Here is a 26,082-nt window from a genome sequence, read left to right as displayed (position 1 = left end):
GTGGTCTGAGCTTTTGATGGGTTCTGGTAAGGTGTTCTTTCTGTCGATGCAACCAGACTTTGTTGCCCACCTGAAACTTGTGTGGTGAGGAGAAGTTGTTCCTGTGTTTTGTCATGACCGTATCCCTTTGCTGCTGCTGCTGCATGGAGGAACCCTTTGCAGGGGTCATGGATGTAGCAACGACCTTCCCCTTACTTTGGGAGTGAACCAGACAAATGAATTTCCTGGTCTGTGATATGAGCTTGCTGCCTTTTTTAGCAGTGATCAAAGATGTGGCAGTAGGTGGGGCTACCTCTGGTATCCTGTATAATGAATTATTTAAAGAAATAATGACAGCACGAGGCCTTGACTCATACACAGCATGTCGCCTCCACAAGTATGGTTGGCCTAATAATACATCGCAAACATCCAGAGGTGTAACATCACACAATACCTCGTCTGTGAAGGGTTTGATGCTGTAGGGAAGGCGGCACTGCTGGCGAACTTTGAGATCTCGTCCTTCATGAAGCCACCCGATACTGTATGGCTGCGGGTGTGGTGTAGTCAGTAGGCCTAACCGCTTCACGACCTCTGCTGAAACCAGGTTCTTTTGGCTGCCACTGTCGACAATGAATTGTAGCGGCGAACCCTTCACCCACATCTGTGAGTGGAAAAGACGCTCCCCTTCCTCTGGATTTTTGGGCTCATCTTTCTGGATCTTGGCAGTGGCAACAGTGGCGCTGGGATCCGCATCAATGATCTGCTTCCCTTTGCCATTCCCCTTGTCGGGTTCTGGCTCAGGATCGGAACATGCATCTGATTCGGAAGCCTTCAACTCAGCCACCAGCGACTGCTTGGTCCGACACTCACTTGTGTTATGAGTGGGACTTTTGTGGAACTCACACCACTTTCCTGTGTCCTTCTTCAGTTTCGTGGTGTTGTTCTTTTCTTGTGGCTTCGACAGGTTGTCTTGGGTCACCCCGCCTTGGCTTTGTCCTTTGGGCTTTGGATTTGCAGATCCAAAGTCTCGCTTCTTCTGTTTGAACTTTTGCTCGATTTTGACAGCGTATCGGTATGCTGTGCCGAGTGAGGAGATGTTCAAGAACACCATCTCTTCCTGGATGTATTTGTGCAGGCAGCCATGGTATTTGAGTACCAGATGCAGCTCAGAATCTTTGATACCCAACTGTGTGCGAAGGGTATGAAAAATGTTTGTGAACTCCGGCACATCTTGGTCTCGTCCCTGCCGCAGTGTGGTCCATTTGATGTATTTGTCCTCATAGGTTCCGACAGGGTAGTACTGCTCCTTGATGGCATCCCGGAAGTCATTCCAAGTGGGTGCGGCTGAAAATAGTGAGCCTGTGCTTTCATCCTTCTGCTCGCAGTAGGTTTCCCACCAGTCCTTGACGTGGGGGGCTGCTTTGAGAGGAGCAAAAACAATCTTTTCCTGACTTGAAAATCCGTGAACAGAAAAATACCCATCTAGCAGATTTAACCATTTATCTATGGCATCTGCGTCTATCTGACCCTCGAAGATGGGGATTTCAAAATTAACTTGTACCTTAAACGGCGTGGCATTTCCAGAGTCACTGTTGGAAGCCGATGCGTCGCCTCTGGGTAGTCGCTGAAGGATCTGCGCAAAGCTATCCATCATCGCGTTCCTTTGCCGCTCGAGCGCTTCTTCGAGCAAGATTTTGATAGGATCTCCTGCCCCCTCGTCTTTCTTCTCATCCGCCACGGAAGGCCGTCGGGATTTGCGAGGCTGGTCTTGCAAAGGTTCGACCAGTTCAAGCCCTAACTCCTTATATCCCGACCTCGTTGGGGACATGCAAAGAAAAACAGAGAAAAAGCAGACCGCTCTGATACCACTGATCCAGATTTAGACAGGAACGCAATAGATTATAGAGATAACCATAAACACAGTGATGCGATAACCATATACACAAAGATGCAGCGGAAATAATACTTCATTTCATTACTGTAAAATACTGAAATATGCTTACAAACAGAAATGGGAAGAAACCAGCTAGGGCGATGGTAGCTTATCTCTGAGAAGAGATGTGGCGGCTACATGCCTCTGAACTGTTCCGAACTGTGTTACAATGAGGCTCGAAGGCCTATTTATTGTTGAGAAACAATGGAAAACCCTTCACATCCCGAAACCTAACCCTAGAAGATGAAACGCCAAATTGTGGGCCCCGTTTGGGTAAATTGGTACATCAATTTCCCGGGGTCGTAACTTTGGCATACGATCTCCGTTTGACGCGTACGATAGCTCGTTAGAAAGATCTATCTGAGTATTACCACTTTGGGAGGCAACCTTGGTCCATGGACCCATGTTGCCCCAGAATCCCAAAAAAACGTCGTTTAGGGCCTTAAAACGGCTCCGGAAGTTCAGGACCCGAAAAACTGCTAAAAATAGTAAACTGTGCTACAATTTAGGAAACTGAAAAGACTGAAAGAGACAGTTTTGGGGGTCCAAATGGGTTGGTGGGTGGCCACCAACATCCACCTGGATCAATGGTTTAAAGAAAGGTGTAGAAGCTAAGATGGATTGTTTAAAGAAAGGCGTAGAAGCTAAGACGGATGGCATGGAAGCTAAGATGAATGGCATGGACGCTAAAATTGATGGCATGGATGATAAGATGGAAGAATTGAAGATAAATATGAATAAGTTGCTACAAGAAATGGTCACTAATGGTGAAAGGGTAGTAAAGGAAACTCATGATGAGAACAAAAGAAATGTTAATCATGATTCCATAGACTCTAATTTTGGATTGAAGACCCACCATATTCCAAAAATCGATATGAGGAAGTTTGATGGCAAGGATCCTGCAACTTGGATATTACAGATGGAGCAATTTTTCGATCTCAATAATGTGCAAAACACACAAAAGGTACGTATTGCAACTTTATATTTGGAACCAAATTAGTTTGTATGGTATCAATGGCTTTGCTCTCGTAAACAAATTATCACTTGGGCAATTTTTACGGAAGAATTGACAGCACATTATGAGGATACAAAAAGCAACACTTTTTTTAGCCAATTGATAAGTCTCAAACAAAAGGGTTCAATAATGGAGCACATTGAGGAGTTCCAAAAATTGAACATAAGGGTAAAAAATATTCCAGAGGAGCATAGGATTGATGTGTTCATAGGGACTTTAAAGGATAATATCCAACATTATGTTCGCCTTTGGGAACCTGATTCATTAGAGAAGGCATTCAGGTTAGCAAGAAAATGGAAAGCAAAATTATGGCAACCAGGAAGCATACCACTCACAACTATAAAGATGGAAGTGTTGTTGCCCCTAGTCTTCCACAACCTATAAGGTTGACACCACAACAATTGGAAGAAAAAAGAGAAAAAGGGCTTTGTTACAGTTGTGATAGCAAATACACTAAAGGTCATAAGTGTGCTGAGAAGAAATTATTCTACATAGATTGTGAAGAGGAAGAAGAAAAGGAGCAAGAAAGGTCAAAAGAAGAGGATATACTCCAGGAACAAAGCCTAGATGAAGAAGAAATGAATCCGACCATATCTTGTAATGCATTGCCAAGAATTACCATTCCTCAAACCATCAAGATAGAAGGACAAATCAAGAAGAAAAAGGTAATAGTGTTGATTGATTCAGGAAGTAACCACAATTTTATTCATTGTAAGGTAGCAAAAGAATTGAATTGCTTCTTATATCCAGCACCAGAGTGTCAAGTGATGGTTGCAAATGGAGGAACAATAAATTGCTCTGGAAAGTGCCATAATATCAAGCTATCCATGGGAGAATATGTATTGACTAGCCCAATGCTTTCCATTCCAATGGGAGGTGCTAGTGTTGTACTAGGAGTCCAATGGCTACAATCCTTGGGTACAATAGCTTTTAATTTTCAAGAACTTTTGATGAAATTTTATGTGAAAGGAAAGGAAGTTGAATTAAGGGGTATTGCAGGGAAACCGGGAAAGATAATCAGCTCTAACGGTATGACAAAGCTTCTAAAAAAGGAACAAAGAGGTGTAATTGCACAATTATGTTCGCTAGATGTTTCCACGTTGGAATCATCTATTTCTCCAGATCTCCAAAAAGTCTTGGACAATCATTCCAAGGTATTTGAGACTCCCAAAGGTCTCCCACCTATTCGTGATCATGATCATGCTATTCATCTGATTCCAGGAAGTGTTCCTCCAAACATCAGGCCATACAGATATCCCTATGCCCAAAAGAGTGAAATTGAACGTATGGTTGCAGAAATGCTAGAGGCTGGTATAATTCAACCAAGTCAAAGTTCTTTCTCTGCTCCAGTAGTATTGGTGCACAAGAAGGATGGATCATGGTGCATGTGTCCGGATTATAGGGAGCTCAACAAGCTCACTATTAAAGATAAGTTTCCCATTCCTGTCATTGATGAATTACTGGATGAATTGCATGGATCAATTTACTTCACCAAGTTGGATCTTCGTTTAGGATATCATCAAATCAGAATGAAGACTGAAGACATTCCAAAAACAGCATTTAGAACTCATGAGGGTCATTATGAATTTTTGGTCATGCCTTTTGGCCTTACCAATGCACCTTCAACATTTCAGGGTTTGATGAATTCCATTTTCAAACCATTCCTTAGAAAATTTGTGCTAGTATTTTTTGATGATATACTAATCTACAGCAAGTCTTGGAAGGATCATGTTGAACATGTTGACAGGGTGCTACAACTATTGGAGGAGAAACAATTATATGAAAAAAGATCCAAATGTTTCTTTGGAGTACAAGAGGTGGAATATCTGGGTCATATTGTATCTCATGAAGGAGTTAAGGTAGACCCTAGCAAAATTAAAGCCATTAAGGAATGGAAAATCCCCACATCCATAAAGCATCTGCGAGGATTTCTCGAGTTGACAGGGTATTATCGCAAGTTTGTTAAGAATTATGGGAGAATAATAGCACCTCTAAAAACATTATTGAAGAAAGATGCATTTTCATGGACTCCAGAAGCAACAAAGGCCTTCGAGCATCTTAAAGAGGCAATGTGCCAAGCACCGGTCTTAGCTACACCAGACTTCACAAAAACCTTTATTGTGGAATGTGATGCTTCAGGAAATGGAATTGGTGTTGTTTTAATGCAAGATGAAAGACCCATTGCTTTTGAAAGTCGTCCAATCAAGGGAAAGATTTTACACAAAGCTATTTATGAGAAGGAAATGTTGGCAATACTCCATGCACTTAAGAAATGGCGACCCTACCTAATGGGAAGACACTTCAAGGTAAAAACAGATCATGATAGCCTTAAATACTTTTTAGAACAAAGATTATCCTCTAAAGAGCAAAAAAAGTGGGTCACAAAGATGTTGGGTTATGACTTTGAAATCATCTACAAAAAAGGGAAGCAAAATGTGGTGGCAGATGCACTCTCAAGAAAGGATGAGGATGTGGAAGCATTGTTGTGCACCATTTCTATTATCCAACCAGATTGGATAAACGAAGCAAGGGAGGAATGGAAGAATGACGAAGAAGTGTGGGCACTTATTCGAAAGTTACAACAAGACTCCATTATGTCTGATACATTTAGCTGGCAAATGATTCGTTATGGTACAAAGATCGCTTATACCTCTGTAAGAATTCCCAACTAAAACAAAAGATTCTTATGGAATTGCACACTTCTCCCTTAGGAGGGCACTCAGGATTTTTAAAAACTTACCACAGGGTTAAGAAGGAATTTTTTTGGGAGGGCCTTAAATCAGATATTCAAAAGTTTGTGGCAGAATGTTTGGTTTGCCAACAAAATAAAGTTGAAACAATTAAGACACCGGATCTATTACAACCTTTATCCATTCCAAGCCAACATTGGGAGGAGGTTTCAATGGATTTTATCACAGGTTTACCCAAGTCTGAGGGAAAGAGTGTCATCATGGTGGTAGTTGACAGACTTACCAAGTATGCACACTTTTTTGCATTATCACATCCATTTAAAGCCAACACAGTTTCTACTGCATTTATGGAAACAATTCAAAAGCTACATGGAAACCAAAAGATTATTGTAAGTGATAGAGATCCCATTTTCACTGGAAATTTTTGGACAGAATTATTTTCTTGTCTTGGTACTCAGTTAGCTCATAGCTCATCTTATCATCCTCAATCTGATGGGCAAACTGAGATAGTAAACAAATGTTTGGAAGGATATCTTAGTTGCTTTGTATCTGATAAACAGACACAATGGGTCAAATGGTTGCCTCTGGCTGAATGGTGGTATAACACTTCCTTCCATACAGCAACAAAAATGACCCCATTTATGGCACTTTATGGATATCAGCCACCATCCATCACATCATATTTAAGAGAAAATTCTAAGGTTCAAGCAGTGGAACATCACATCGAACATCAACAACAAGTCCTCCAACTCTTAAAGGATAACCTCGTGTTGGCACAGAATAGAATGAAACAACAGGTAGATCAACATCGCAGCGAAAGAAGTTTTGATGTAGGTGATTGGGTATTCCTACAGCTACAACCATATAAGCAAATGTCCCTCAAGCAAGCTAAGAAGGATAATAAATTATCACCAAAGTATTATGGTTCGTACAAGGTGTTGCAAAAGATTGGTACTATGGCATACAAATTGGAGCTTCCTGCGGCTTCTCGATTCCACCCAGTTTTCCATGTTTCATGTTTAAAGAAGGTTATAGGCGACAAGCTCCCAGTTCAAACAATATTGCCAGAACTTGACAAGGAAGGAAAAATTATATTGGAACCAGAAGCAGTCACAGAAACAAGAACTCGACAGTTACGAAATCGATCAATTTCGGAGTATCTTATCAAGTGGAAGAACTTATCCGTTGAAGATTCCACATGGGAGGATGAGAATTTTATACAGAAGCATCCAGAACTACTCAAGCGTTGAGGACAACACTTTTTTGAAGGAGAGGGGCATGTTGGGTCCCTATAATACTAGTGATTACCCCATTACTATTGTAGTTGTATCCCTTATTAATATTGTTGTGCCCCTATTGTTCCCATATTGTTATTATTGTGCCCCCTAGAATCCCACTATTGTTATTTTTGTGGCTTTATATTATTATTGTTAGGTCGGCTGGGTTATATTGTGACTCCTTAGACTCCTATATATAGAAAGGGGGTTTTGTCATTTGAATCATCCAAGAATTTCTCATTTGTGTAATGTAAAGGAGGTTGCCCCCTCGAAGAGGCTGAATACTAAGGTGTTGATCTCTCTTTTCTATATTTTTGTGAGCTGGTTTCATAACAATGAGCATCAATGTGTATCCTAGAATGCCTTGATTATGGAAACTATTATTCCATAAAAGAGGAAAATTTAGGTTCTCGAAGTTGAATGTTCAATGCGAAGGAACATTGTCTACAATCTCAGTAATGGCTCACATTTAATTTATTTTAAATTCACAATGTTAGTGAATTTGTGAGTTTTAAACCTTTTTAGAATAAAGAAATACCCACATATATTCTTTATAAAGTATAAAATTAAGCAATATAAATCACACACAATATGAAGAGAAAAAAACCTTTATTGGGAAAACTAGAAAATGTTTAGAGTTGCACCTCTAAGCCTCATTGTATTAACTTAAGATCCTATGGCATCAAAACCCTAATCCATTTACCTAGATTTTATTTTAATCTTAATTGCTTAATCATAATTAGAAAATCATATGTTGGAAACTACCAAAAAACAACCTTAAAAATTTTCATTTGTTCCATCCATAAACTCCCAACACACCTAGTATATCACATGGGGATGATCATGCAAATAATATAACACACACTCAACATTTTCCCACTTGTTTTTTTCATACAAGGGGCCCTAGGATTATAGGATCAACAATCCAGGGAAACAATGCCAATTGTTTTTCTACACTAAGAAAACTTCTTAGTGCTAACATACTTTTTCAATGAATCTACAACAGTCTTCAAAATGTCTAGCTTCATCTTCAACAACATTCCTCACAGAGTGATACTAAACATCAACATGCTTTGTCTTAGAATGATAAAATATGTTCTTTGCTAGAAATATTGCACTCTCCCAGTCATAATTTAATCTTACGACTTGTTTTACAAACCCAATATATGAACACACCCTTTGTAGCTATTCAACATCCTTACATGAGTAGTTTCCATGTATTCAACCTCTATCGTTGAGAGTGAAACTAGTGATATGAGTTGTCTAAGAAATGATACTAAATATTGACAATATAAAACATCACAAGTGTATAAAAAAAATGTAGAGGAAAAAATAATATGAAAAAAAATATATATATTTTTATTAAATGGTGAAAGTTTCATAAGTATACATCATAAGAAACTTCATGCTTTTATAATGGTGAAATTTTGTATTTATATTATTTAAGAGTTCCTTTAATTCACCTAGAGACATGCACTTTCATTATATTCAAATGCCATGGTAAATAGCATGGGTTACAAAAAACCATGGGTGAATACGATTAATCACTATGGAAAAATCCAATGAATGGTTGTCTATGGTAAAAGCTAATTGTACAATTAGATTTCTTTATTTTGTTTTCTTCCACCTTTCAAATACCATGGGTGGATACCATGGTTTACCAAAACCATGGGCTTGTAAAGCACCAAGAATAGAAAGAAATTATTGATTATGGTGATTCACCAACATCCACTTGGATCAATCCTCCCCCCTTAGAAAGCAATGGTCTCTATTGCTTCAAGTTCCATCATTAGATGGGAAAATTTCTATTGAATTTGGCTCTTAGTGAGACACTTTCCTTGGTGAATAAACATCCCTACTTTGACAACCTTGTAGAGTTGCATGTTGGATATCCTTTGTCTTAGTATCCATGATTCAATCCACTATAGCCTAAAACTCAATGTGTGGAACCCGACGTTGGTCATGTAGTTTTTTATACTTGGCATTGGATTTTTTTAGGGCATTATGAACCTGTTGTTGGAAGTGTTGGATCCATTCAAAAATTTTAGCTACTCGATTTGCTTCGACCTAAGCATGGGAGGACATTGTTGGTGAAGATGTAGTCAGAAGAGTGACATCCATGGGGTTTATGGTTGGAACCCCAAACACATTTGAAAAGATATATGGCCAATAGAGTCATAAAGATATTTGTTATAGCCATGCTAAGAATATGAATGGTTGACATCCCATGTATGTGGATGTTTGACCTAGAAGTGTAGACGCACCCTTGTAGGTGAGGTGAATGTGTCTTTAGACCCTTCTACAAGATTTTCCACCTATTTATGTTATATAGAGAGAGATTATTCCAAATTTGTGGTGGTTGTAATGACCTTTAGTTCTCCTCCTAACTAAACCATGAAGAGCACAAACTTGGAATTATGAGAGACCACCTTTCGGCATTATTTTTCCAATATCAATTAATTTCCCATAGTTGGAACTACCTCTATTATCATGTAGAGATGATCCCCCAGAGTAACAATGACATTATAGGGTTGAGACCCATAAACAACATAATGTTTCCACATATAAGGTTTTCCTAGAATAGCATCACAAACTTCAAGTGGGATGACATCACATGGTACCTAATCTTTGAAGGGATTGATGTCATATGATAGGCAACATTACTAGCTAACATAGATGTTTGATCCATTGCTCAACTAGCTAATGGTGTATGGTTGTGGGTGTGACATTGTTATCAAGTTCTTCTATATCCCACTATCAATAATGAAATGTAATGGGGTACCCTTCATCGACATCTATGAATGGAAGGGGTGCTCCCCCTCCTCAGGCTCCTCTGATTCTTCTCGTTGTATCTTCACAATTGCAATGGTAGCATTTATTTTGCATTAATGATCAACTTTCCTTTATCCTTATTGAATTAGAATATGTCACAAACTATTTTTTTCTCTTTAATCTCAACCAACAATGGTTGTTTCGATCGAAATTCCTCATTGTTGTGCCAAGGGATTTTGTGGAAATCACAGCACTCTTCAGTTTCCTTATTTCACTTACATTGCCCTTCTTTGCTTGCGACTTCGGTTAGTTATCTTTATATTCAGTATCCTTTGCTTGTAACTTTTCCTATGAGTTAGGTCCTCCTTTTCTAGGCTTTTTTTGTAGTGGATTTGCACACATAAACTCCTGCTTATTCCTTTGCTTCAATTTCTTCTCTAATTTAACAGCATATCGATAATTTGCTCCTAGTGAGGAGATGTCCAGGAAATCCATCTCCATTTGGATGTACTTATGTAGGCCATTATCATACTTAAAAGCCAAGTACAACTTAGAGTATTTGATACCCAAATTTGAGTACAAGGTATGGAAAATATTTATGTACTCTGGCACTATTTACTCTTTCTCTTGTCATAGAGTTGTCAATATCATATATTGGTCATCATAGTTCCTTACATGGTAGAATTCCTCCTTGACATCATCAAAAAAAGTGGCCCGAGTGGGCCTTGCATTGAATATCTGAGGCTCATCTTTATTGTGTCTTTCCCAATAACCTTCCCACCAGTATTTGACATGGGGAAGGGCTTTCAGGAGAGTGAAGGTGACATTCCTATTGTTGAAAAATATTTGGACAAATAATATCCCTCTAATAGATTTAATCATTTCTCCAAAGCATATGCATCTATTTGGCCTTGCATAAATTAATATAAAATTTAACTTGTACCTCAAGGAGTGTCACGCCTCCAAAATTGACACTTTTTGAAGGTGTGTCATCTTTTGTTGGTAGTCATCAAAGGACATGGGTAAAATTTTCCATCATCTCATTCCCTTATCACATGAGTGCTTCCTCGAACAACAACTTGATAGGATCTCTGGCTCTATCATTTTTTTTCTTCTTCTGTGAGAGGTCACTTAGACATGTGTTGGGAAAAGACAAGGAACATATTTCTTTGATACTATTGATTCAAGTTTTCTATGGAATGAGACTAAATATTAACAATATAAAACATCACAAGTGCATAAAAGAAATAATGTAGAGGAAAAAATAATATGAAAAGAGCTTAGTTATTTTTATTAAATTGTAAAATTCTCATAAGGCTACCTCATGAGAAACTTCGTGGATTTTACAATGGTGGAGGCACATATTTATAGTATTTACAAGTTCCTTTTCACTTAGAGTCATTCATTTTCATTACATTTCAACTAGCACGGTTAAATACCATGAGTTACAAAAAATAGGAAAACAAAAGAAATATAATAAAAAATAATTCAACAACAAGGAAAATTATTTCTCCAAAATCAATTTCCTCTACCTAGGAATATCCATTTGCTACTAATTAAGCTTTGTGCTTCTCTGTTTTACCTTCTACATTTAAATTCTTCTTAAAAACTCATTTTCTACCAACGAATTTTCTTTCAATCAGAACCTCAACTAGATCCCAAACATCATTCTTATCCAAGGCTACCATTTCTTCAACAGTAGCCTTCTTCTAGATTTCACGATCCTTTGAACCACTACCTCCCTAATAGTTCTATTATTATTAGCAATAATAGAAAAGGAAAAATTAGAACAAAAATTAGGTAGAGCATACCTTTATGGTTGCCTTCTTTCTTAAACCATTCTTCTTAATATTGGAGTGCGATATTGTTCTTCTTCTTATTTATATTCTTCTATTGAGTCAAATTTGTCATCCTTCAAGTCAAAATCTATTTTCTTTGGTTCTTTTCCCTTGGTAGGGCTTCCTATTTTGAAAACCTATTTAACTTCTCTAACAACAATGTCTTAGACTATAAAAAAAACCTTATTATCTTATGGGTTCTAAATTCTATAACCTTTATACCTTCTTTATAACCAATAAAGATACACTTTTCACCTTTATTATCCAACATACCTCTATTTTCCTTTGGAACATGTACATAAGAATCTTAATAAAATATTCTAAGATGTTTAAGAGAGGGAATTTTACCAATCCATACCACATGCAAAGTATTTTCCACTAACATTGATGAGGGGTGGGTGATTAATTTACAAGGTAACCTATAATATCAATTTCTTTTGTCTGTAATTCATATCCTAACCTGACATCATTGATGTGCTCCTTGCTTCCTTCTACTCATCCATTTTGCAACCCCATTTTATTGAGGCATGTATGGAGTAGTCTTATTCCTTTATATATGACCCTTCTTATATTCCTTAAATGCATTCCTATAGAACTCTCCACCGATATATGTTCTCAATGCCTTTATTTTCTTCTCTATCTATTTTTCCGCATGAGCCTTAAACTTTTTAAATTTACCAAAGACATCAAATTTATTTAGAAATCATTTATGGAATAAATAGAGTACACAAAGTTACCTAATAAGCGTAGGTCCAAACAAATCATTGTGTACTAACTCTAAGATTCACTTTACTCTTGTAGCACCAAATGAAAGTATTACTCAATTATGTTTACCATATATGCAATGTTCATAGAAAAAAAAATCTATTGTGCAATCAAACATACCTTCATTCATACCTTTACCATGTAATTCTCAATGGCCCTTCTCTCTAATATGTCCTTGTCTTTGATTCCATTGCATTGTCTTTTCTCTGGCGACAATAGGATTTCTTCTTCTTATTTTCTACCATAAGTAACAATAGAATTTTTACACCCATCTATGATAGTGCTTCTCAATAGCTTGTAAATATTTCCATTATAAACTCCCCCTTAGCATCAACATTTCTCCTTGAACCATTTTGTAGGTTTCCCTTTAAAACACAACATGCATTCCTGCATCACTCATTTTCCTTATAGATATCATGTTTCTAGCCAGCTATCAAATGTGAAAAACTCCATAAAGTGTTCTAATCCTTCCATCATTGAGCAACAACCATATTTTTCCCCATCCTATGGTTCTAACTATCAATCCATCTCATAGGAAAACATCACCTTTATCATACCTTTCATATTCCTAAAACCACTCCCTATGGAGATTTGTAACGGCCCCTAGTTGATTTTCATGTAAATAAAATAAAACCAAGGTCATAGGACATGTTTTCCAAGTTGAATGGTGGTTAAACATTATAGTTGGAATCACGTGTGGTTTACAAATGGTTATGGAAAATTGGCAAAGGCATTGATAAAGAAAAAGAGGAAATAAATGGCATTTAATTAAGGAAATAAAGGAAAAGAGGAGAAAATGAAGATGAAGAGACACAAATATGCATGTAAGGGAAATTAGAGAGAAAATGAGGGGAAAATAAGAAAAAGGAAAAAGGAAAGGAAGAGACTAGACATTAATGATAAAAAAACATCAAAGAAATAGTTCATCGCTTTTGTCAGTTCTGGATTTGATCACTTTCAGAAATAGAACTCTAAGAGAAGAGAGAGGGAGCACTTAGACAAGAAAGAAAGCAAAGGACAAGAAAAGGAATTATGGGCAATGGAAAAGAAGTTTGGATCAACGCTACAGCTAGAATTCATTGTAGGTTATAGGTTGCATGTGTGATTTCCTTGCAGATATTTGGATGCATGGTACATGCGTATGGTTCTTGGTCATTTTTTTCTCATTGGCATGGGATTTTCCTAAATTGACAGTGGTTCAACTTTTCCTTTCCCTTTCTTACATATCCATGATGTAGTGGATTCTCTATTTTGATTAATTTGTGGATGGTTGGTAGGCTTGTATCTCGGTTAAGGAGGTTTCAGGAAAATTCCCAAGGGTCAAGGGTGGAGATGGGCTTTATCCTATAACTCTTGATGAATGGGTGGAGACAGGAAAATTCCTCTAGAGTTGGTGAAGGAAGTTGGAGGCATCCAAACTTGTTTTGATGTTAGTGATTTCTGGACCGGTTTAGGTGAAATCATTGTGGTTGAGGGTTGAGGTGGTTTAGCCTCTGGAAGCCTTGGTTGGTTCTATTTTGGTTTAACCCATATGATCCCACATTTATGCTTGGAATATGGAATGGGGGTGATTGGTTGAAAGAGAGATTTGGTTCAACCCAATCTATGGTCGAGTGGTATGTGGAAGTCCCTGACTTGGTTGGATTTTGCATATGATTAATATGATTTATTTTCCTATTGTGATTGATGAGCACATGTACTAGTTATTATGTTGATCTTATGGATGATTTGTCATGAATTCTATTCTAGTTATATGTTGGTTATAGGAATGGTTGAATGATGTGCTCTTGATATGGATCTTGTTCATGATTTGATAAGTTATTGAATGGTTAATTTGTGCATGGGATAAAAAGTGTTGTTGCAGCTAGCTTGAGAGGGAATTGAGCCTTCTTAATGGTTCTCTAATGAAGTTAAGAAGATCATGATCAGATATGAATTCATGACCTATAGCTACTATGTTTACCGTACGTTTGATAAAATTTCTATCATGTATTGGGCATGTCTCGAACATGATCTATCTCTAATAATGGTAGACTTGTGATTATACCAGATCTGATTATGGAAAGTTTTGGGATGTTCTAGGAAATGGCATGTAGGTCGGCCCTGAAAAAGTGGCACTGATCTCACAACCGCACCCTCTAAACTAAATAAATTTGGTTATAATCATATGCAGGAAGGCTCATGAGTGCAGTTGGAGCCTTCCAATCGCATGCATAGTATGTCAAGCATGCGATTGGGGTGAAAAGTCTGAGAAAAGAAAGTTCCAGCTTAGGGATTGATCACCAGTGGTTGTTTTCAATCACCTGGGTAATCTAGTGTCCCTAAGGGATGGAAGTATGTTTCTAGTTAGTAGTCCCTACTTACATAACTAGAACTTGGAGGTCGGGTCATGTCATAGTAACACTCAGCTCATGTTTACCCTAGAGACCTTGTAAAAATGGGTAAATGTGGGATGGGGTGGTTACAGGGTGGTATCAGAGTGGTGTTCCATTTCCTTTGGGTAGTATCTGATACCACGGGGTGGTATCTGAGTAGTTTCGTTCCATGTGACCTTTCCTCTTATACCTGGTTACAGGGTGGTATCAGAGCTAGGTTGCAGCACTGGACCTCGGGGTACATGCAGATGATTATGGTTATCATGTGTGCAGTTATTGTTACAGTGTTTTTATTACTATCATGCATGCACCATGATGGTTATATGTGTTTCTAACATTATTATATATATCATGCTAATATGAACATAGTTGGGCAGATGTGATAGCCTCCCCTAAGATACACTGAGGTATTATTTGATTATGTCTTCCATTTGGTTTATCTAACATGGTATTTTTTAGGAAATAGAAGATCATAGATGAAGATCATAATGGTGGACTATAGTTCACATGACTCCCCTTACAGGCATAATCTGAAATCAGTGGAATGGAAAAAGTTAGTTGAGCAACAAGGAGAAGAGTATTCTCATGACATAGCAGATACACTGAGGAGTTTAAGGGCAGAGATTCGAAGTTACAAGGTAGATAATAATAGGTTGATTGAGGCGTACGAAATATTTTAAAGAGCTCAGGAAAATCATGTCGAGGTTAATGCAGTGATTCTTCAAAGCCTTTCAAATTTGCAAAAGAATGGAGAGCTAGGGATCAGTTATGGACAAAAATAAAATACAAATGGTGTAGATGGAAGTTGGTCTCAAAAGGGGTACAAGTTGGACAGAGATGATATAGTGGGAGGTGGCAGATCCTTGGATACACCTGACAAGAGGGATAGCACTCATGGATTTTATTCTAGCTCTAGTTCTGAGAGACATCATCATCATTACCGTCAGCATCCTTATAGGAGGATGAGAGGGGGTACTTTATAGATGAGTTTAGGAAATTCAAGCCTCTTACCTTTGATGGGGAAGCGAAGAAATCAGAAGATGTTGAATCATGGCTACTTGGGATGAAGAAGTTCTTTAGATTACATGATTATTAAGAGAATATGAAAGCCAAGATAGCTACCTTCAGTCTCAAGGGAAAAGTAGATGTCTGGTGGGAAGATGTTAAGCATGTTAGAGGCATAAGGGTAGAGAAGTTGAGTTGGCATGGGTTTAAAAGACTCTTCGGGAAGAAGTACATGTCTGAGAGATATTATGATGGGAAGGCAAAGGAATTCTATGAGATCAATACCGGTTCCATAACAGATGAAAATTACATCACTAAGTTCATGGAGTTGTTGAATTATGTGCCCTACCTCAAGGATGAGAAGGCGAAGGTCCAAAGGTTCATGAGTGAATTTCTTTTAGCATTCAAAGATCAGATTGACTATGATGAGCCTCGGTCATTGGAGGAATTCATTGGAAATATGAAGCATTATTATGAACAGTCTAAGCACAAACCTGAGTTAAAGCATGACTGGAAAGGTAATGAGAATACTAAAGGAAAATGACCTAAGAAGTGAGGAAGCTCTTAGAATGTAGGTGACAAGGAAAATGTGGGATCTCATAGGAAGTTCAATGCAACTAAGAGAGAACATGGGTCTCAACCTGAGGATCAAAAAAATAAAGGTGATGGCATAAAACCTTTGAGGTGTTGGACTTGTGGTGGAGTGGATCACGAGAGGGATTTTCCATCACATCATGGTGGCAAGACTAAGATTTACAGTGCTCAAGAGGTGCAGAGAGTTGGAAATGTAGGCCATAGTATTCCCCAGATCTATGCAGTAGTGGATGATAGGCAGGCAGATCATCAGAAATCTATTATCAAGATGGAAGGTAAGCTTTGTGATCAAGTTGTTTCTATTTTGATTGATATTGGATCTAATTATATCTATATTAGTCCTGACCTGGTGGATCAATGTCAATTGAGTAAAGAAGTGCATGCAAAATCTTGGTTGGTGCATCTGGCTATAGGAACCAAGAGAAGAGTTCATCATTGGGTGAGATCTTGTGTATTTTAGCTTAATGGTATGCCTACATCAGCACATCTAAATGTGCTTCCTTTGGGTTCATATAGAATTATTTTGGGTATGAACTGGTTGTTCATTCACAAGACTAAGGGAGACTATTATGACAAGGTCATTAAGAGTCTGTATGATAATGAGGAAAGCAGAATATTGCAGGGAAAGAAGAAGCCTACATCAGTGAGAATAGTTACATCTATGCGGGCCAATCAATACATAGGAAGTGATGTGTATTGTTTGCAATTCATATTTATAGTGACAAAGGGAAAGAGGATGAGGATGATGAATCCCTTAAGAGGTATCCGGTCTTGTAGCAGTTTTAGGATGTGCTTCCTGCTGATATTCTAGAGTTGCCTCTTCATAGAGAGGTGGAATTTTATATTGAGTTGATGTTGGGAGAAACACTAGCATATAAGGTACCTTACAGGATGAGTACTCCAGAATTGGTGGAATTGAAGTTGCAACTTAAAGAAATTCTTGACAAGGGATACATTAGGCCAAGTTTATCTCCTTCTGGTGCACAAGTGTTGTTTGTAAAGAAGAAGGATCTTAAACTCAGATTATGCATTGATTACAAATCGTTGAACAAGGTGACTATCAAGAACAAATATCCATTGTCGCGGATTGATGATTTGTTTGATCAGATGAAGGGAGTTGTATTGTTCTCAAAGATTGATTTGAGATCAAAATATCATTAGGTGCGCATCAAAGAAGAAGACATCTACGACATTGCATTACGTACAAGGTAAGGGCACTATGAGTTTGTGGTGGTTCCTTTTGGTCTTAACAATGCTCCGGCCACCTTCATGTGTTTGATGAACAGTGTGTTGCACGCTTACCTGAATAAGTTTGGGATAGTACTTGTTAATGAAATTTTGGTATATTCAAAGAATGAGGAAGATCATGTAGAGCACCTGGTAGCGGTGTTGAGGTTGTTGATAGAGCATCAATTGTGTGCCAAACTCAACAAGTGCAATTTATTTCAGACTTAGTTTCGTTACTTGGGACATGTTTCCAAGAAAGTGATGGCAGTGGACATGGAAAAGATTAAAGCTATCATGAAGTGTCCAACTCCAAGGACTGTGGATGAGGTCAAAAAATTCAAGGGACTAGTAGGTTCTTACAGGAGGTTCATCAGGAACTTATCTAAGATTTCCTATCTTATTACATCTTTGTGGATGGAAGGGAAGAAGTTTGAATGGACTAAAGAGTGTGCAACTAGTTTTGACCAATTGAAGCAGCTGCTTACCAGTTCTCTAGTTTTCAAGATTACAAACCCTAATAAGAAGATTGTGGTTTGTACGTAGTTTTGCAAGGAAGGACTTGGTGGAGTCCCGATGTAGGAAGGACAGATGGTTTGTTATGAATCAAGAAAGTTGAATGAGCATAAGAAGAACTATGTGACTCATGATCTTGATTTGGCAGCCATTAATTCATGCATTGAATATGTGGAGACATTATCTCCTTGGCAAGAGGTTTGTTTTGATGAGTGATCACAGTTTACTGAGGTATCTATTTGACCAACCCAATATGAATGTCATGAAAGCTAGATGGTTGGATAATCTCAGTGATTTTGAATTTGAGATCAAGTATATCAAGAGCGAAGAGAACATGGTTGGATATGCTCTCAGTAGAAGAGTGCAAGTGAGCCATATTTAAGCTATGAGCTCTTATGGGACAAATTTTCAGGAGCAGATCTTACATGCAGGGTAGCATGATGAGAAATACCAATAGTTGAATTATAGATTGCAACAACAAGGTGAAGGTGATAGAGATGAGGAGTATCACCTCTCAGTAGATGGCTTGGTTAGATTTAAGAGAAAAATCTATGTGTCTCACAGTGGTGAGTTGATGAAGCTTATCTTGAGAAAATTTCATGTCAAACCATATTCAGACCATCCATGATACCAAAATAACTTGACAGCTATTAAGAAGTTTTGTTGTTGGCCGAATTTGAAGAAAGAGGTGGCTGATTTTTTTGCAAGGTGCTTGGACTATCAACAAGTGAAAGAAGAATGAAAGCACCCAACTAGTCTATTGCAACCTATTTTGATTCTAGAATGGAAATGGGAGGTCATTTCCATGGACTTCATTACATGATTTCCAAGGACATCAAGGCAGCATGATTCCATCATGATTGTGGTTGATAGGTTGAAAAAGGTAGCTCACTTCATTGCAGTGAAGTCTACTAATCCTGTTAATGAGGTATCTCATATATTCATTAAGGAGATAGTGAGGTTGCATGGATTTCCCAAGAAGATTATATCAGAAAAAGATGTCAAGTGCACTTCCAAGTTTTGTAAGGAGTTGTTTACAAGCTTGGGGATAGTGTTAGCCTTCAGTTTAACTTATCATCCGCAAATAGTGGACAAGTAGAGAGGGTTAGTAGGATTCTTAAGGATTTGTTGAGGATGTATGTCATGCATCAGTAGAGGAGGTGGGAGGAGTATCTTCCACTGGTGGAGTTTGCTTATAAAAATGGGTATCATGAATCCTTGAAGATTATTCCATTTGAGTATCTTTATGGGTGGAGTTGTAATACTCCTATCCATTGGAGTGATCCATTGAACAAGGTGTTGTTTGGACCAGATATGTTGGCTAAGATGGAGTAAGAGTTGCAAGTTATTAGAAGGAATTTGAAGGCAGCGCGGTGTTAACACCCAGGTTGTTCCCTATGACTCCCAAGGGAATACGGCCGGGGTAACCACTAACCAATCTTTGGATCACTGTTTCTAGCCAAACTGTGATCAGAGAGGGCTCTCTCTTTATGATTTGTATCTGTTTATGATAGGGTTTTAGGCTAGGTGTTATGCACAGGTTTTGTTTATGTTTTGGTTGAAGATTTTCTTTCAGGTCTTGTGATATAATGTTCAAAGAGTCAAATATCATTGGGCAATGGAGTCTATGGCTGTAGGTGTCTAGAATCCTTAAGGTGAACTGGTGGAACTTACAGGGCCATTTGGATACTTCATACAACAAAATTTTTGATTTATAACACAAACAGGTGAAAACACCAGTGAAAGCAATCAAGAATTTTCACTAAAGTATTTAAGTATTTCCACCAAACTAGGCATGAACGACGGATAGATGTCTCAGGGGCAAAACTTGAATCCCTGGGAATGTCTATCACTGCAAAAGATATAGTTTTAAAGTGCAGCAGTTAAGAATTACACTTCATTCACTGTATCTGAAGAAAACATGGATAATAGCTCAGTTTGAGTCCAGGGTAATCAGTGATTAAATCCTGGGACTATTCTTCTACTTTAGCTATTAAGTGTAAAACATTTAAACAATCAAAGAGAACAAAAGACTCGAAAACATGTAACACAGAGACTTAAGAAAGACTTATTGTTTTATGAAGCACTCTGGAATCCTGCAACGTTCACCATTCATCACAATGCATCAAGGCACGCCAAGCTTCGGAAATTCCATTCACCCTTTGTATTATTTCTCTGAGAATTTTACAGCAAATGAGATGCCCAAAATGAAAATAACAACAACCCCTTAAGCTTCAGTCAGGGGCGAATATATACATCCGATTTTACAAAAATATCTGAGTTCTAAGTTATCTCAGACTTAATGTTCTCACCAACTTTTGAGATATTATTCAGAAATTTATTACAGCATTGAATACAAGATAAAGGCGTCTTGATGTTCTGTCAGAAGATATTTTGGCCTTTGGGAGCTGCTAAGTCGGTTGGGATACTTTGATCAAATGCTGGAGAACCCGACTTTATGGCTCGTGCGCTGTATTTTGGGTCTGCCACCAGTGATTGTGATTGCTGCTGTGGTGAGTAAATAACCTTGCTGAGTTGGCTCAGCATCTGTCCTTTCCTGGTGGAGTTATCCATCAAAATTCTGCCTGTGCGTGACTGTTCATAAACTGGAGAAAATTAACGCTACAGGTTCTGGCCTGATAAGATTATCTGTGTCAAATTCCTCCATACTTCTTGTGTGGGCAATTGGTGATTTATGATTGCCCCCATAGTCTCATCTGCTTCTGTATACTTAAAGAAATTTGGTGGTGTATCAAACAGGTGATCAATTTCATTCATGATAAAAAACAGGTTATCCACCCTATCATACAAATTCTGCCCTGATGCAGGCCCTGTTTCTGCTGAGGTACTGGGCTGTTTTGCAATTTGTGCTGCAGCATGGGCATCAACCCTTTTGATGTAATTTTCCAGGGTAAGCAGTCTTCCTACACTGCTTAATATGCTGGGGAGGCCTATGTTCTGTAATGCCAAGAATCTGTCCAGGAATTTGTTGATCTCAGTCTGCATATCCTGTGTTCTCCTCTCCAGCGTTCCAACTAGACTTCGTAGTGTCAGGATTCTTTTAACCACTGAGATTGTTTCAGTCCTGTTAGTAATTCCTATTGTGGCCAGCTGAGAGCTTGTCTTGTTATTTAAAATATTGATCATTCTGCTGGCAGCATCTGGCATGTGGCCAAGGCTTGCTCTTGCTCTGTGTATTTCCTTGTTTGCCTTTGTGATGAGTGCTATTTGCTCATCCATAGTCTCAATATACTGCCACTGCTTGGTGATGGATCGACCAATGTTGCCCCAGAGGACTGCTTTTAATTCTGCTGTTACTTTTTCTAGTGCAAGCTCTTTTTCTAGTTCAGCTATTCTCTTTTTTAGAGCTTTTACCTCTCTTTCCTTTGCTGCCTCATTCTGCTTGCTTTTGTCAAATCTTTCATTCACCTTAGTCAAAGACCTTTTGACTTCATCAAGCTCTTTCATTTGGGATTCAAGAACTTGGATCTCAGCTTGCAGCCTCTGCATGTCCAGACTAGGAGTCTGCTCTGTTGTTGGCGTAGTTGTTGTTGTAGATGGTGCTGTAGTTCCTGTCTGCTGAGGAGGAAGAGTAGTTGTTGGAGGAGTTTCTTCAAGATTGATTACTTCCGGAGGGGGCTGGGAAGTTTGGCCCTCTTCTCTCTGTTTCAATGCTGTATGTAATGCTGCCTTTGCAGCTTCTGATTGTCCTAGCTGCTCCTGAGTCCGAACCAGCTCCTTGTACAGAGATATCATTAGATCTGTGGTATCCATTTCTAGCCTCTGCTGAGCAACTTCATCTGTTTGAGGATGGATGGTGGCTGGGAGCTTGATTTTCTTTCTTAAGGCAGCCATGTCTTGATCCCTTATCTTTAACAGTTCTTGGATACCTTTAACATCTTTAGGATCATGTCCTATTTCTATAATTACCTCCTCCAAGGATTTGATTCTGTTATCCTTGGCTTGTGATGATGCTCTCTCCAATTCCAGCTGAGAGGCTGTATTATCAAGGCTGCTCTTTAATTTGTAGTTTTCCAATGTTTCATCTGCCAAGGAGGCATACACCATTTCACCAGTTTGTTTATGCAGTTCGATTTTATCCATAGGGTGTATGTCTTTAGCCAGAACCTCCATGTTGGTCCTTAAGTAATCCGAGGTAGATTGGGGATGAAGAGCTGTGGGCATGAAATGACTCATGATCATTTTTCCTTCACTTACATCAAAGGCAGACATGAGTCTTTGCTGATTGGTGGGAGCCAGGTTCAGCAAATGATTGTACAGTTGTACTTCAATAGGATCACTCCTCTTTTTAATGTCGATAAATTGTTGTTTGATGCTTACTTGTCCTTCTTGTTGCTGGCTGGAGGAACTGACCTCTCCTCCCATAGCTCTATCATGTTCATGCTGGAACGAACTGGCTGACACTTCTCGGCTGGGTGGGCCCATGCCCATTGCTTGTCTTATTGCTATGTCATCCTCTGGAAAGTCATTTAATCTTTGTCTTTTCTCTCCCTGATTATGGATGAAGTCAGGGGGGTCTCTCTATCTCTTTTCCTGGTTAAGTCCTCCTTTTGTGGGGTTTGGAGGACTGAGGCATCAAAAGTAGTTTCTGCCCTAGGAGGCACTATATTCTGAGCCTGTTGCTCAGTGGAACTAGGAGTGTCAATCACCCTTTCTTGCTGCAAGGGTTGTTGTTCCTTAAGTGACACTTCTTCTTGCTGTTGCCCTACTTGTTGCTGCTCCATCTCTTCTTGCTGTTGCACCAATGTTTCCACTTGCTCTTCTGTTAATGGAGGTGGCTGCTCCACCTGCTTCCCTTTATCTTTGCTTGCTGTTTGTGGTGTTTTCCCGGCAGCTTGCTGCTGTGTTGTTGATGATGTAGTAGCTGCTCCAGGCCGCTTTTTGTATGAGAGGGGAACCTGTCCACAAGTTTCTAAGTCAGCTTCCTTTTGAATGTTTCTAGCTTCTCTTTCTAGAAGCTCTTCAACAGTTATTTCTTCTTCTAAGGTACCCTCTTCCCAGCTTAATGCATTGGCATACTGTTCAATCTCAGGTTGTCTCTTGTGTGCATAACTACCCAATTTGTATCTTATCCTTCTGAGGGAGACAAAATGATTGGGATCATAGGGTATCCATTCAAAACTAGTTTGCAGTCTGAGGCCTTCCAGGATAGTGTTTGCCTCTTTCCATCCCTCCTCTTTTCTGTTATATAGGAAAGGACCCAGCTGGCTCCTCACCTTTAGCTGTGACTTCTTGTTCTTGCTCTGAAAATGCAGGTAGTCTGAGTTGCCAAACTGTCTGAAATATTCCAAGGCAAAAAGCCTCATGGGGACATACCTTGGCAATCTAAAAGGTGTCAACTCACAGCCATATATTCTGATGACTGTGTGGTTCTGGTAGAGGTACCAGTTACCAATGCTGTAGGATTTATTCAAATGGAGAATTCTTCTCATATCATCAGTTAGTCTAGGAGGAGGAGTGCCATGCAACACTGTCATGACTGGATAAATGAATAAGTCAATAAACTCAGTGTATGTGTAAGGTGATACAGAGGTACGATGAAAAACAGAGGTCCAGAACACAACTGACCTTGGATTTCCCTGGGCATTGAGTTGCTTCAAAGGAAAAGAGAATATGGCTGGCTGATAAAACAAGAAGAGGTGGTATATATATGAGGTGTACCTGAATAGTCTTTCCCTCTTCAAGTTCATAAACTGGTCATGGATTTTATCTGCAATGTATGTAGCATAATCATAATGCACAGCTGGGGGCTTACCAGGAGAGAATAGAGACAGCATTGCTACTATGGTTTCATCCACATCCTCCATTCCCTTGAATCCTAGGGCATAGCTGATCAAATCCACTAACATCCTGCCCAATTCATTCAAGTAATGATACCCAATAGGAAGAGTTCTGACAGATTCAGAGCCTGGTCTTACAAACAGCTGATTGATTTTAATGAGTTGGTCGCTTGTTAGCTTGCTCCCTTTCTTTATCAAATTCTGCATATTGAGGGGGGTCAATTGCTTAGCAGTATGGAAGTGCAGCATTTCATTTATACTCTCTGGGGTGATGTGGAACAAAACTAAGCCTGAGGGGCTAATGACAGCTCTTCGGCTTGGGTCATAGCATTCCTGGCAGCTGTATATCAACTCTGGCATAGGATTTACCTGGGGGAGGTTGTAGATTGGCAGGTTTGAGTCCCAAATCCCCAAGATGTCTGCTCCACTCAGGTGCTGGGCTTTCAACTCATTCAGCATCTGGATATTATACTTGGAGCCCATAAGAAACCAGTCCAGCATTTGATAATCCATATCTCCCAGGGCTTTCCACTCCAATTCCTGGTGAGGGGCATTGAGGGGCTTGATGTTGAGAGCAATGGGAGTCTCCATGATCTTCTTCAAAGTTCAACAATTGTAGGTGGATGGTTTAATGGAAGCAACACAGAATAGAAGTGATTTTCTGTAAAAACAGTTTGTATCTCAGGTACCAGAGGAAGAATTTACACAACAGCAGTTGAAATACTGTTTGTTTTAGGAGTAGGGCTTCTCTATGGTCTCACTGTGTCCTCTTTTAGCGGGAGAATTGAGTTTGACAAGAAATTTGCCGGGAATACACAGTGAATGTTGTTTTTGAGCGAATTTACCGGTATTAAGGCTCGGCTGGTGTTTTGGACTTCACAGTTGCAAATGTGGATGTGCAGAGGGAAATGGCCGGTGAAAATATAACTTTTAAGGTCGCCTTAGCCCTCTGAGTGACTTTAATTTCAATAACAGGCGTATGGAGGGCAGCAAGCGGTAAATACCTGTTAATTGACGAACGGAGGTCACATAGGCGTGCACGGTTGCTGCTGAGGAGGTCGCCTTGGTCAATTGAGCAGGTTGGCGAAAATTTGGACGTAAACAGCCATGCAGAGCCGAAGTAGCGACAGGAGTGAAAAGTGAGAAAAACACGGTTTTTTGGGTTAATATGGACCCTTTTACCATTTTGGCGCTTTTTAGTGATGACGTCAGCATGACGTCATTGGTGGGTCAAGGTGAGGCGACGTCAGCTGACGTCATCGGGTGACGTGGCAGTACACTGTTGGTCCATGGGGGTGATGAGGTGGCAGCCATGTCAGCGGCCAGGTGGACGAATAACAGGGGCGAGGACAAGCGGATATGACGTGGCGAAGCATTAGTGGAAGACAGATGGCGGTTAGGACCGTAGCGGTTACGGTTAAGGCTAACCGCTACGGTCTCTCGGGGCGGTTTGGGTACGGCGCTGAAAGTGTCAGGCCTGGCTCCGAGAGACCTTATTGCTTGACGCGTGGAGAGGCCCTGACGTGACGCAACGTCACCTTCTCGGGCGGTAAAGGACGGCTGCGGGGGCTGCTCCGATATCATCGTGGATCGTCGGATCTTCGGGCCTTGATCCGACGGTGGGCGGAGCAACAACATGCTCGGGTGATATGTGGGCGGAAAACTTTGGGTTGCGGGTTTTTTTAATGGTTTTTTCAATGTTTTTCATAAAATCAAACTGCGCGCTAACCCTTTGGAAATGCGCCAGAGGCGGGTTTTTTGACTTTGGGTAATTCTTGCAAAGGTTTTAAGGGGTAAAAGAGGGTTTTCAAGGGTTTTTCAATGCAAATGGTGGTTTGAGGAGCGAGTTGGCTTGTAGCAAGGGGGAATGGGATGTGATAGGTTCACCAAGGTGACCAGAGGTCACTTTGGTTCCTTTTGAAGAACATATGGCTATAATGCCAAGGGGAGGAGTATTTATAGATTTTGGGGCTTTATACACCATAGTGTTAGTATTATTAGGGGAGGGGTAAGATAAGGGAGCTATATAGTAGAATTAGAGGTTAATATGAATGAGGGGAGCAAATGAAGGGGATTTTACTGAGTTTATGTAAAGTTGATTTAGTTTTGAGAGTAGATCAAAATGAAAAGATCTTAGACAATAAATGTGGCCTCTGAATGAACAAGAACCACCATAAAACCATGATCTCTCTTCATAAATCTCAGCTTAAAGAAAGGGAATGTTAGTAATGGAATGAAGGAGGAGAGGGAGGTTAGTCATGCTCCTTGCTGTAATTTGATGGAATTCACCACTTTGTC

Source organism: Pinus tabuliformis, chromosome 8, assembly GCF_031772625.1.
Source record: "Pinus tabuliformis cultivar Carrire ecotype Pingquan chromosome 8, CPIR1, whole genome shotgun sequence".
Taxonomy (NCBI): Eukaryota; Viridiplantae; Streptophyta; class Pinopsida; order Pinales; family Pinaceae; genus Pinus; species Pinus tabuliformis.
The sequence above is the reverse complement of the archived record's forward strand: the minus strand, read 5'-3'. Positions refer to the sequence as shown.